Raw genomic sequence first — 14,015 nt, 5'->3', positions numbered from 1 at the left:
ACTGATGGCCAGACAAAAGTTTTCAATAGTATGATTGTACACATTTTGTGCATGTACAACTCAAAGCATCCACACACATGGGACGAGATCCTCCCCTATGTTCAACACAGCTACAACCGAGCTCTCCACATCTCAACTGGCCACAGCCCTTTTCAGGTGGGCTTGGGATTCCAACCATTATATCCCATTGATGTGGCCATGCCATTTTTAGCTACTCAGGCAGATTCGGCTCATGTACAATCTGAAACAGATAAGGCAAACAACTTCATTGAGCACATCCAACATATTCACCAGTAGGTCCATGACATTTTGGAGAAATCAAATGCCAATTACAAGTAGCGACATGATCAACATCGGGTGCCACACAAGTTTCATGTGGGCGACAAAGTCTGGTTTCATTTGCAAAAGGAACGCCTTATCGGAGCCTATCGAAAACTCAAACTGCTCCGATATGGTCCTTACACCATTACCAAGGCTATGGAGAGAATGCATTTGAGCTCAGCATTCCCCCATTCCTTGGCCTGCACCCAGTGTTCAATGTGGACCACCTTCGGCCATACTTTCCATCATTACTAGACACATCCGACATTGCAGAACAACTCACACCCACAGAGTTAAATCCAGATTGCATGGAACAAGCTACAACTGATTGGATCATGGACACACAGGTCAAGCACACTCGCCAGTAGAATATCCAACTGTATCGAGATGTTAAAGCAAGCCAACTCCTTCACCAGGGAAAGTGGCTCACCATGGACCAAGTTCAATAGAAGTTTCCTCATCTCATGTTGGAACGCAACGCAATGGGGACCATTGCTTCCTAAGGGGGGAGGAATGATCCAGGTGGATATTGGTGGCCACCCACCAAGTCCACTTGAACCCCCACCATTGTTTCTTTCAGCTTTTCAGTTTCCTTAATTGTAGCACAGTTTACTATTTTTAGCAGTTTTTCGGGTCCTGAACTTCTAGAGCCATTTTAAGGCCCTAAACGATATTTTTTGGGAAAAATGGGAGCAACATGGGTCCATGGACCGATGTTGCTCTTCTCAAAGTTGTATTTCTCAGATAGATATTTCTAACGAGATATTGTACGCCTCAAATGGAGATTGTATGCCAAAGTTACGACCCCAGGCAGTTGATGTACCAATTTACCCAAACCGAGCCCACGGTTTTGCGTTTCATCTTCTAGGGTTAGGTTTTTGGATGTTTAGGGTTTTCCATTATTTCTCAACAATAAATAGGCCTTCGAGCCTCATTGTAACACATTTCAGAGGCATGTAGCCGCCACATCTCTTCTCAGAGATAAGCTACCATCGCCCTAGCTGTTTATTTCCATTTTCTGTTTGTAAGAATATCTCAGTGTTTTACATTAATGAAATGAATTATTATTTATGTTGCATCTTTGTCTTTATGGTTATCTCTGTAATTTTTTGTGTTCCTGTTTAAATCTGGATCAGGCTCTCAAGTTACAACAACACGATCTACGAGCATGAACAATGAAGTTGAAGTTGAACACTCACAGTATCATTCGATCGAAGGCTAATGATGTGAACATATCGTTGAATGAAAAGAACCTACCATTTAGGTATGCAAGCTCCAAGGTAATGAAAGGGATTTTCTAGATAATTTTCCTAGATTATGAGCTGGAGTCGACAGGAAGTGATTCATCGAAGGAGGGCCATAATGTTTCCCACATCATCGACACAAAACATAGGATTTTTCAGAGTTGGAAAGAGTGATTCAGGATTGTTGCAGAAAAGTCAAATTGGGTATAAGTGGTTTGAATTGTAAATGGGACTTCTCTTGAACATATCGACAACACAACTCCAGAATTTGGCAACATTTGACTCAACATAGGATCAGAGGTCATGGTGATAATAGGATATAATCAAATGAGAGGCAAATGGATTCCCCAAACCCAGTAAGACAAGTGACGAAGTGAGGATAACCAAACCCAACACGAGATATAGATAAATGTCATGTTCAAGTGCGGCATGTTGCCTTTATACAAAATACAAGATATATGTTTACTTCCATTTTCCCCCACTATTTCTAGCGACTACCTCTTCATTTTTAATCTCAAGATTGAAGAGGATACCATATTCTTGTCATATAGGTTCATCCTTCAAATGAATCCATATTAGTATTTTTAACGAGCCCTAGGAAGGAGTATCTCAATTCGTCATGGTGACAAGTCCTTCGTCATTTTAATTTTATGAGCCTGATGGAGGGGTAACTTGACATCTTTTCATGTTTAGAGAGTTTGAAAAAGAGGCAAAAAGAAAAATCCAAATGTCCCTTTTCGTAGATAGCCTCTTAAGTCTGAAAATGTAGAAAACAATACTCAAGAGAACCTCTTAGCCATGTTCGACTAAGGTATTCCTTTTTCGTAGCTAGTCTATCTCATTCCGGAAAAGGGTTAAACTTATGCTGAGTAGATGTCTTTTCATTTACTTTTACGAGTTAAAAAAGGCAAGTGCTCAACAATCTTTTCATATTTTTGGAGTTAGAAAAGAGTTAAAAGAGGACTCCTCCTACAGGAATGAGTGGTATAACAGAATAGCAACTAGTTCCGGTCATGATGGAACTACTCAAAACAAGTAAAGTTCAAGAGGTTGGATAATAAGACCACTCATCACAGATGTTCCTCGGGCAAGGGTAAAACAACCAAGTGAAAGTGTATGATCGGCCAAAGAGATGATAATGATCGAATGAAAAAACCAAGGCTCATCTGGAAAAAACAGGCTCATAAAATGGCAATCACAAGAGGTAAAGTGGGAATGGTTTCATTTTTACACAAGCTTGAAACATGGGAAACTATACTTGAGTATAATTGAAGATGGTTTCATTTTTTCACAAGCTTGAAACATGATAAAAAACTATGCTTGGATTTGGTTTCATTTTTACACAAGCTTGAAACGGAAGCAAACTATGCTTGGGTTTGGTTTCATTTTTACACAAGCTTGAAACAAAGATAAACTATGCTTGAGTTTGGTTTTCATGCCCCCAACGTAATGACTCAATTCGAGGTACATGCCCCCCAATATTCATTTCATTCACCTAAGTAGACTATTGGTTACTAACATGTGGATGGAATGAAGGTTCACTTACAAGATCAAGTGAAAGACTCGACTAGGAATTTACGAAATCTAATCAATGACTCGAATTGGAAGGGGATTTGTTTCATTTTTTAATGATCTTGACATACGAAAAGAACCATGCTCATGATGCCTTGTTTCATTTTTTAACAAACTTGACACAAGTAAGGAATTCCACTCATGACACCTTGTTTCATTTTTTAACGATCTTGACACAAGAAAAGAACCATGCCCAAAGGGACATATTTCATTTTTTAATGAGGTTGACATAGTAAAAGAACTATCTTCATGGTAGCTTGATTATGGCCTATAAGAGGTCATAGCTTCCAAGAGGTTTTCATTAGATGGGAGAACAATGCTCTGGAATGGATACATGTTAAGGGATCTAATGGAAAGATCAGGTTCCAATGCCCCCAATACATGATGCACTATATCATTGACTAGATCACCAGTAGACATGGGAATGGAATAGGTGACCACATAATTAACCTATGGCGAGGGTGATGAAACTTTCATATAAGGACCATTTATGGAAGATGGTTGATCGAGATTCAAATTAGGACCAACGAACAAAAGTTGATCAATTGCCACAATTATTCCTTCATGTAGGAAACATATGATATGAAAGAGACAAGAGACAAGAGCTCCCATGACATAAACATAGTCACGTCTGAGGAGTAAATTAAAATTCAAAGGGCCTTGGATAACCATCACGTCAAGATAGACAATTTTTTCCCCCAAAGTAATAGGAAACTTCGAAAGGATCCCTAAGGGTTGACTGGTTCCTCTGTTAAAAGCTAACATACTCTAGGTAATGGGCACAAGCTACAAAGAACCTAAATCTTGCCAAGTAGTTGAGGATAGAATACTAGCATATGCGCCTTCATCTATTATTGTGTCAGGTATGGGTATATTATAAGCATGTACCATGATCTAAAAGGGCACATAGGAAGGAAGAAGATATCTTGCCAGTCGAATCCAATCAAAGAAAATGACTAAACTACTTCGAGAGGGTGCCATCGAAATGGGAGGATTACCCTCTTGCATTACAGGAACAGGAGGATCCCCCCCTTGTACTATGGGAATAGGAGCATCGCCCCCATGTATGGTGGGAATAGGAGGATTGCCTCCTAATTCTTTGGAATCTGAAGAAACCAGAAGAACTTGAGCGGTACGAACTTCACTCTCTACATGATAGATATGATCAACTGAATGTGGAATCAGGTCAACTATTTTTTTGACCAATGGTTGGTTGGAAATGGACTCATGGGATTGATTTTCAGAGAGAGTGGGATTGACCAGATATGAGTTCTGATCAATCACTTGATCAACTAATGGAGGATCAATGGAAATCTTCTGATAACCAATCAGAAGACAAGGTTGATAAGTGGTAAGGTTATCCAACATGTTAGAGGCTTCATCCATATAAGGACAAAGGTGAATAGGATGATGATTCCCTTCACATAACCTACAGGGAAATTTGACTTTTCCCTTTTTCCCATGGGCTTTACTATCACTAGTTAAAGGTTTATCACCAGCATGATCTCCAGAGGCTAATGACAAAGGTCGATGTGAACCTATGGACCACACTTCTAATATCTTGGGAATACCAGGACATTCTTGAAGAAGGTGGTCACCCTTACAAATATTGCAAGGGAATTTCACTTTATGGGGTTTATTGGAATATTTTCCAACATCAGTTGCATCTATAGCAATGGTCGCTTGGTTGGCCCTTTTCTTATTTTTCTTATTTTTTAATCTTCCTTTTCTTCTTCTTCTTATCCACCTGGTTACTAGCTTTTAGGCTTTCACCAGATGAAGAGGAATAAGACCGAAAAAGAAAAGAAGGAAAAGAGTCAACTTTAGGCTCAACTGGAGGTCAATACTATTCAGGTGGAGAAGAGCCTGGTTGAGGAGCGATTTGGAAATTTGGAACCATAGGGATCGAAAATAACCAAAATAGAAAACCAATGGTAAAACCAAGAAGGGACAACATTGCCATATAGGGAGCACCAACATTTCCAAAAGAAGGAAAAGGTCCAGGATTCCCATCAGAGGGGTTTCCTTGGTTGGTGAACTCGGGAACTATTGCCATTAATCTTAACCTAAGATCTACTAAGGAGAATTTCCATAGGAAGTATGTTTTTCTGCAATCAATCAATTGATTTTAGAACTTAACAAAAATAAATCAAAAATTGATAACTGGGCATATTTACCAAGCAACTGTGAACTGCAATATACACCTTGGCGAACCAAGGACTTAACATATTACATCCAATCTCCCCGAATGTTGTGTTCGATGTATCATGGTATACAAGGTGGTAGACTCGGTTACCTATGGATGGATAGCAATCTATTGGGGACTCCCAAAATATGCACAACGATACATGGTAGTGGAGTTCGTATTAGTGTTGTCTAATGCATAACCATTCAATGAGAGTGTTCCCATATACTTTCCATGTGTGGAGCACCTCCGATATACCTAAAATTACTGGATAACGGTCCTATACACTTCCGTACATGGAATGAGATTTCACCCCTGGGATACAACGCTGGAAAACAACAACAGTTTCTATGTTTAACGATGCAGGAACACGTATCTAGCCTAGACATCTAAATGTTTCTTATTGCTCAATAACCATATACAATCAAAACATGATTTATACCAAGCATTGTTGATTATGGAGCTTTGTATACCTAGCTTGTTTCAACTTTTACAACACATTTTATATGCACAGTGGCATACCCAACTACTTGTTAAACATTAATTCATTAATTCAACCATCCCTCAACGGCCCCTTTTTTAGTCTTTGGTGCTTTTGAGCTGCTCGATCAAAATTGGATTATTTCCTTTTCCTTGGAGTGTCTTCTACCTCCAATGTCTATTGTTTCTATCCTCATGCTTCTTGTTCCTTTAGGGAATAATTCCTGAACCATTGTTTTTAGGCACACCCCCAATGCGATTTTGATTCCAATCAGCTATTCTCATGACTAAAAATCAATTTATTTCTTGGCCTTCCCTTCTCTGCTTCCTAGTACCTTAAGAAATATAGTCACCCCCTTCCATGCAGTCACACACCTTCCAGGTTTAGGAATCCCCTTCTCTACTTCCCAGTCCCTGGAGAGATCCATTCTCTGGCAAGGTTTCATTGCATTGGAAGAGTCTCATAGCCAAGGAAAGTCCCTACCTTAATGCTTTCATATTGATCTTAGCATGCTTCATGACAATCAGTTGGAACCATTGGGTGCCAGTGTCCCTCAATGGCTCTGTTCCTAAAATATTTTAATCAATGTGCCATTGCGCACTTTGATATCTTCAAGCTACTTATATTAACCTTGCAGCCAAGTCCATTCACCCAATCAGGAAATCACCATGATTTCATACCTCATAGCACATAAATTTCCATTAGACTCATCAAAAGTAATAGTAATAAATTTAGATCATACCTCATTGGTAGCTTATCCATGAGGTGAACTTGGAATTTTTATGTTGATTCCTATCACAACAAAACCAATTTAAATGATAAACCAACCAATCATAAGTGAGAGCATTAAATTAAATTCATAATTTAGAAATTCTAAAACTAATTTAAATATTGATACTCGTCTTGATTTGTTCTTTTCTTATTTATTTACACACGCTGGACCAAATTCCCAACCCAACAAGCATCTAGTGGCCTTTTCTCTTCTCGTACACACTAAATTGGCTACTAATCCTAGCAAGCACACAATGCCTTCTCTTCTCTTCGACCTTGTACACACACTGGATCAATTTCCAAACTCGGCAAGCACCTAGTTCCTTCTCTTCCCTTCAACCATGTACACACATTGGATCAATTTCCGAACCTAGAAAGCATTGAGTGCCTCCTCTTCTCTTATCTTTGATTTCAAATTTAGCAAGTGATTCATCAGCCCCAAGGTGAGCACTTAGTAACAAATAAATATAAATAAACCCAATCGTTACCCTGCGAATGTGGGAACTATCAAACCGGGTATTATTCTATCTAAGGGAATATAGGTGTATCCCACACCTTCACAGGCCCAGGAAACCCCCATTCCATGCAATCTACCTGTCCTAATCAACACAGGCCTAGGAAAACCCCCTTCCAGGTAATCTACTTGTCATAATCAGCACCAGCCCAGGAAACCCCCATTCCAAGAATCTACCTATCCTAATCACATTACACAACACAAGGGCCCAGATAGTTCCATACTTTCCCGTCCCAAAACATTACACAACACATGAACGTATACACAATGTACAATACATCACATACACATATACACATGATATAGCACAAAAAATACATGTACAACACAACACATGCACAATACATATGGCAGAGTATGATATGTACAAAATAATGTTGAAAATCCAAAGACCACGCTATCTCAATCCAAAGACACCAAGAAACACAACCTCTAATATCTTTCCCACGATTCACCATGTGCATCCACAATCCAAATTCAGGATATGTGGTTTATCCATGCTTGTCCTTACATGTCATAGATCACATTACTTTCATCTTGCTGATATATCCTTCAACATTCAATGTTCATAAAATAAACATGGGCATAATATAAGAACCATCTTCTCATGATATTAAAATCATAAAACAGTTAGGGCTACTTTTTCCCACTTGATTCCTCATAAAACTAGGAACCTTTTTATGCCATTCACATATGCATTAAATAAATTGAAACAATCATTCTTCCACAAGAATGGCCCCTCATAACCCTATCAAACAATATGGAATTTTCATCTCTCTCTCTCTCTCTCTCTCTCTCTCTCTCTCTCTCTCTCTATAGATATATATATATATATATATATATATATATATATATGTGTGTGTGTGTGTGTGTAGAGAGGAAGAGAGAGAGAGAATACATAATTACATGTGTAATCATATTTCAGGTTAAGAGAACTTCCTTTGTGCCATTTCACTATCCATAGTTCCAGTGGACCCAACCAGCCATTTTTTTGTCATACTACTGTCCACTTAGTCATGGACATAGAAGATATTGACTTATGTCAATTAAAACTAGGGTTGGATAACTCCCCACATAGAAGCAAAGCACACATTATTCAAGGTAACTATTTTTCCAAAATTCCCCCCATTTCATTTTGTTGTTAGTGTTAATGCTTCTAATTGTTATTCTCTGCTAGCAATGTTTGCATATTTAAATTCTAACCACGAACGTTTATTTATTTATGTTTGTGATCATATTCAAGAGTAACACTCCCAGGTATTTATCTGATGGCAAGTTTCAACCCATCTGTCCAACATCAACATGTGCTTTTCCATGTCAATCATGAACTACCCATTTTTCGACCTTCCTCATTTATGTCATGTGTGGGCCTTTCTCAATTCGTATTCTCTCTTGGGTTTGACTTAGCCTGTCAGTTAGATAAATCGTTCTTACGGACAAGAACGATCTCCCTAGTATCAACAGATATCTATCGACAAGCAGGACAAGCAAATCTACCTTTCTCTAAATATATTGCGATTTATTAATAAAAGTTAAGAGGTGTTTTAGACCCTACCTTAAGTCCAATGCTAGTTTGTGGCAGCCATGCTTCGACCATCTGAAAAATTTTCCTTTTTAAGAACCTGCAATCACAAACAAGCACACATCAAATAACACCTGCATAGCTAATATAATAAATCATATTCATCATGGTGATCAAGGAATCCATGAAATAAACCATAAAACACAGCTTATTGAGAAAAATAAACTTGATTGTATTAACTTTGAAAATAGAAGAACTTTACAACCTTTGGTGTCTTTATGTTGTACAAGCTCCTCCCAGGGTCCAAGTAGGAATCTCCTCTACTTTGACAAGCCTCACACTCTTCCCAATGAGATCAAAAAAGGTATGTAATCTCTCCTCTCAAGCTCAATTAGGAAGACTAAATTCCAATAGCATTTCACCTCAAAAATATTCAGCTTTCGACCTCCCTAGTAACTAGCCCAATGCCTCATTTTATAGTGCAAAGGAAGGAGGTTACAGGTCCACCTATGAAGGGATAGAGTCCTCCTTCAAAGGGATAAGCTCCTCACATCAAGGGGTTAGCTCCTTAAGGTATGGGATGCATGAAACTTAAAGGAGCGAACTTGCCACCTCAAGGTTCCTTCTAGAATCTTCTAGAAATGACTCAAAATGAGTTTTTAAGAATGTGCTTGCACCTTTTTTACTTTTACAGGGGTCCACACCCATTACACAAAGATAGAGTGGTCAGGTACGCAGGGGTAATGACCAGTAGGTGCGGGACCGCAGGTAATGCTAAGAGAAAGTGCGGAACCAGAGTTTTAGAGACTTTTAAGGGCTTTCTCTTATTTTCAAGGCTTGACATGAAGAACTGAGGTTTAAGACTTGCAAAGGAGGAAAGTATGAGTGGTGATAGACTCACACCAATTGCAGAATGTCATGGTGACAATATGTTGTGCAATAGATTGCCCCCTAAAGTGTGAAGTCTGTAATAGATGATGATAGCATTTGTCATCTAAGAAGAGTGAAGTACTTTATCATTTCAAGGATCATTCTATGGACACCCTGGTTGGAACCTGTAAAAAAATTCAATACAAAATATATATATGTGAACATATCATAGCTGAGGTAGGAATTCCCATACTCAGATCAAAACTGACTAGAAAACTAACTAAACTGCTCTGATATAGGAATGATTTTGTAATACATCACAAGTATAGACATATGTAGACATAGTATGGGCACAACCATTTGTTTATGAATAGTCCATTGTTTAATAAATAACAAAATTCCTCATAGCCTGGATGGTGAAAACTAGATCCAGGGTCTTGATTTCTACTTCCCGAACTAGTACGATTCTATCCATGTGAATGAATGTGTCGAAGTCGAACATGGTAGAAACCACTTGATTACAAGCCAATGATGTAAATTGTTAACAAGTGTGAGAGAAACCACCAGTAATGTCAATGGCTCTCAAAGTACTCAGTACAATCCATGAAATATGAATAAATGAGTTGATATCGAACAAGTCATAGAATCCTTTGATCGAAGGTCAATGATGCAACCTGTCATCGAAGGCGAGAAACCTGCCATTGAGGCATGCAGATTCCAAGGTACTGACGATTTCTAGATCATCTTTCTAGATAATAAGTTGAATTCGATAGAACGCGATCCATCGTAGGCAAGCCCACAACACAAAATCATAGATCAAGTTTGAAGAAATATATTTGGCAAGGACTAACTTAGGGATGGTCAAGTGGATGACAGATATTTTGCAGATGAATGGTTTATTTGAGCTGACCTCTTGAACACATAATGACACTGCAGATGGTTTGGTGACAATTGACCCAAAGCTAATACCCAGAAACTGGCTGAAGACTTTCAATATGGTTTGATTAACTGTTAGGCAAAAGATTTCCCAACCCAGGTGAACAAAAGGTGTCGTGTTCAAGAGTGGTTGAATTCTTTAAGACACAAAGTATAACAAACAGGTTCATTTTTCTCTCTTTTCCCCCACCATTTCTGGCAAGTACCTCTTTATTTTGGACAAGCTTGAGGAGGATAACATTTGCTTGGGTATAAGCTCATCCTTCAGATGAGTCCAACTTAGTTTAAAATTTGAACCCTAAGAAGGAGTGGTTCTTTCTTGCTTAAAATTGAACAGGTCCTTTACTATTAAATTTTAACGAGTCCAGTATAGGAGAAACTCGGCGTTTTTCAATTTTATGGAGTCAGAAGAAAAACTTAAGAAAACTCCATGGTTGTCCTTTTTCGTAAATTTATCTCCCAAGCCCGAAAAAGTATAAAATAATACTTGAGAGAACTGCTTGACCATTACGATCAAGGAGTAATTTTCATAATTAGTGTCTATGATTCGAAAAAGTAAAAAAGCTATCAATGACACGTCGTTTTATAACCAATATCGAACTTGAAACGACAAAAGTCCGGCAATCTTTTCATATTTATACAGTCAGAAAAGAGCTGTAAGTGGACCGTCCTTTTAATTCCATTTTAACGAGCTTAAAGAAAAACTTGGCAATCTTTTCATATTTTACGAGACAGAAAAGAGCTTAAAGAGGACTCCAATATTTTTTGTTGAAAATCATCAATTTCTCCTAAAAAATCCAATATTCTACACAAAAACTCAAACATTATTCATACCTGTTTAAAATAAATAAAAATGCATCAAAAAGTAACCTTTTTAAAGTGAAAAATAAACTAATTGAAAATTCATTTATTCAAAAAAACTTATAAAATGGGATTTTGTAAATTCATTTTTACCATTTGACTTCAGAGTGAGAAAAGAGAGCTTTTGGGTAAGAAACTTCCTATGAAGATTGCGGAAAATCCGTCCATTGGAATCGAAAACCGTCAGCTCCAGGTAATCCACATCACCTTTATCTTGCATTTCAACCATTTGCATTTCGTTTTTAGGCTTCCATTTTTATTTTTTTAGGGAAAAATTAGTTTAAAAAACCGCTCGCTAGGGTCTGCAGGTGCAACATGCGAAACCTGCTGACCTCGACTTTTTTCTACCAAGGAAAGAGCCAGAGTCCCGCACCCGTTGCTCAGGAAGAGTGTGGACCTACTCACTGTCCCTAACTAGCAGGTGCGGACCCCGTGAAATAGGTTTTAAAACTTCAATTTTTTCATTTCCGCCCAAAATTTTTTTGAACTAAATTGTTCTAATCCGCCATTTTTGCAATGTAGGATATAAAAATGCTCATTTGGCGGGAACGGGAGCATGAAGATGTGTACCTTGCCGTAATATATCATCAACCCTCATTGGATGCATTGAGAGCATGAAGGCTATTTAAATTCTGGGCCATACCTAGCATGAGGGCTCAAGTAGACTTTTTGCAATGGCTAGTAGACAGGTGGAATATACAGGACCAGTGTTTCATTATTGGTGGCCACCAACTTGAGATCGAGCTAGAGGACATTCATTTCTTAACTAGTTTTCCCAAAAGAGGTGAACTATTATCTCTATTCGAGACTAGGCGAGGTGGCCAGTCTGTCGATAGTCTCCGACTAGAGTTTTGTAATGACCAAACAAAGGACAAAGGGATTGATATCAAAACTATCTCCCGTCCTGAACTTAAAGTGATTGCATTTACTGTCACCAGACTCTACGAAAGCACAGCACTACATGTAGCTACCGGATCCCAAATGTGAATGGCAGTAGACTGTTATCGAGGCACCATATTCAACTGGTGCAAAGCTGTGTTAGGGAATGTAAAAGGCCAACTAACTAGAGCAAAGAACAGACAACTAAAAAAATTTGGATATGGTTTCCTAGTTGTGAGTTTTGGTCTAGAGAGGGTCCCAATGTTGGTCCCACAACAGCTTTCCATTGGAATTGGACTTCCCCGAGAACCTAAGCTAATGTGTTGGGTTGCAATTATGGCCCGTCATCCTAAGGAGGGTTCAGAGGTTGTTCGATTTCCGCCTAAGTATTTTTGTTGGTTGGAGAACAAAATTTTCGTGATTCAGGATTTTCCATATGCTGGGATGGATTATCGTGGTGATCCAAACATGACTCTTCCACCAGGAGAGCAGTGGAATGATTCAGGTAAAATCATTCTCAATATTTTTTAAGTTTTAACTATTTTTTTTTGTTTTTAAATTGTCCAAAACTGATAGTAAAAAGTTTCAAGTGCAGATGTGGGCCCAAAACGACCAGCTGCTCTCCGGCCCTCTGAGAGGAGACACCTAGCTGCAGCATTACCAGCCCCACAGGATGAAACTACAGAGACCATAACCGAATTGGAAAATCATCTAGAGTGTTTGACAGCAGATATTCCAGAGACTAGCATAAATGATATTCCACTTAGGTTACAGCACTATGTGATTGGGGTCCCAGGACCTTTCAGGAGGTTCCTTTGCAGGGTGGCCCGAGCAGTGGTTTCTTATCGTGATCATAACCAGTGATAGGATGATCGCCTTTGTAGACTCATATGAAATTTTTGCTTTTTGTACTATCATTTTTGCCGATCATAAGGTGTTTTTCAACCTATGATCAAAGACGATGTATATTTGACACACTTCTATGCTATGCTATATCACTATTACTGGCTATCTTGTATAACATGTTATGGAATGTTTTTCAATTTACTGTTTGATTATTGCAAATGTTTATTTAACATTCGAGAAGCAATTTCATCTACTAATGTATTTAAATATCTTGGAATATGTTGATATTCAATGTAGTCAAATTCACGTTCCAAGAGACAAACTCTCAAAAATAATCTTAATAACACTGGATTTCTAATGGCATAAACTCTGTTAAGCTGCAATACAACGAGTTCAGAATCTAACCTAACAATCAAACTCCGAATTTCAAATGAAATGGATTCAGATAATAACTCAATCACTGCACTATACTCTGCAATATTGTTTGTTGTTTGACCGAGGCTTACCCCATGCATAGATACCAACTCATCAGAGGGTGAATAGATAACCCAAGCTGCAGAATAAATGTTCCATGTATTATGACAAGCACCATCAGCGAAACCAATGTATGTTTGAAGAGACGTCGACATTTGCAATATCAAGAGTAAAATCAAGATAAGCAGGAATAATGATAAACACACTCTCTAAACTAGGCACACTTTTCTAATCTAAAACACACCAGCTAGAAAGAAACTAATCTAACTAAAATCTCCACACCTAGATTTAAGCATAATATCTCTTCAGATAAAGACCATTTATGGGATTACCCAAAGAGACACCATCAAAATCTACAAATTCATAGGCCCCTTTTTCCAGCTTTTGCTTAACAACATAAGGACCATGCCACATAGGTACAAATTTTCCGGCCCCTAGCTTATCGTTTGCTTGATCATATAGTAAGACTAGGTCTCCTTCTGAAAAATTGTGAGGTGTAACATTTCAATCATACTGAGCCTTAATTCGTTTGGCATGAG

This window comes from Pinus tabuliformis, chromosome 3_2, assembly GCF_031772625.1.
Source record: "Pinus tabuliformis cultivar Carrire ecotype Pingquan chromosome 3_2, CPIR1, whole genome shotgun sequence".
Lineage (NCBI taxonomy): Eukaryota > Viridiplantae > Streptophyta > Pinopsida > Pinales > Pinaceae > Pinus > Pinus tabuliformis.
The sequence above is the reverse complement of the archived record's forward strand: the minus strand, read 5'-3'. Positions refer to the sequence as shown.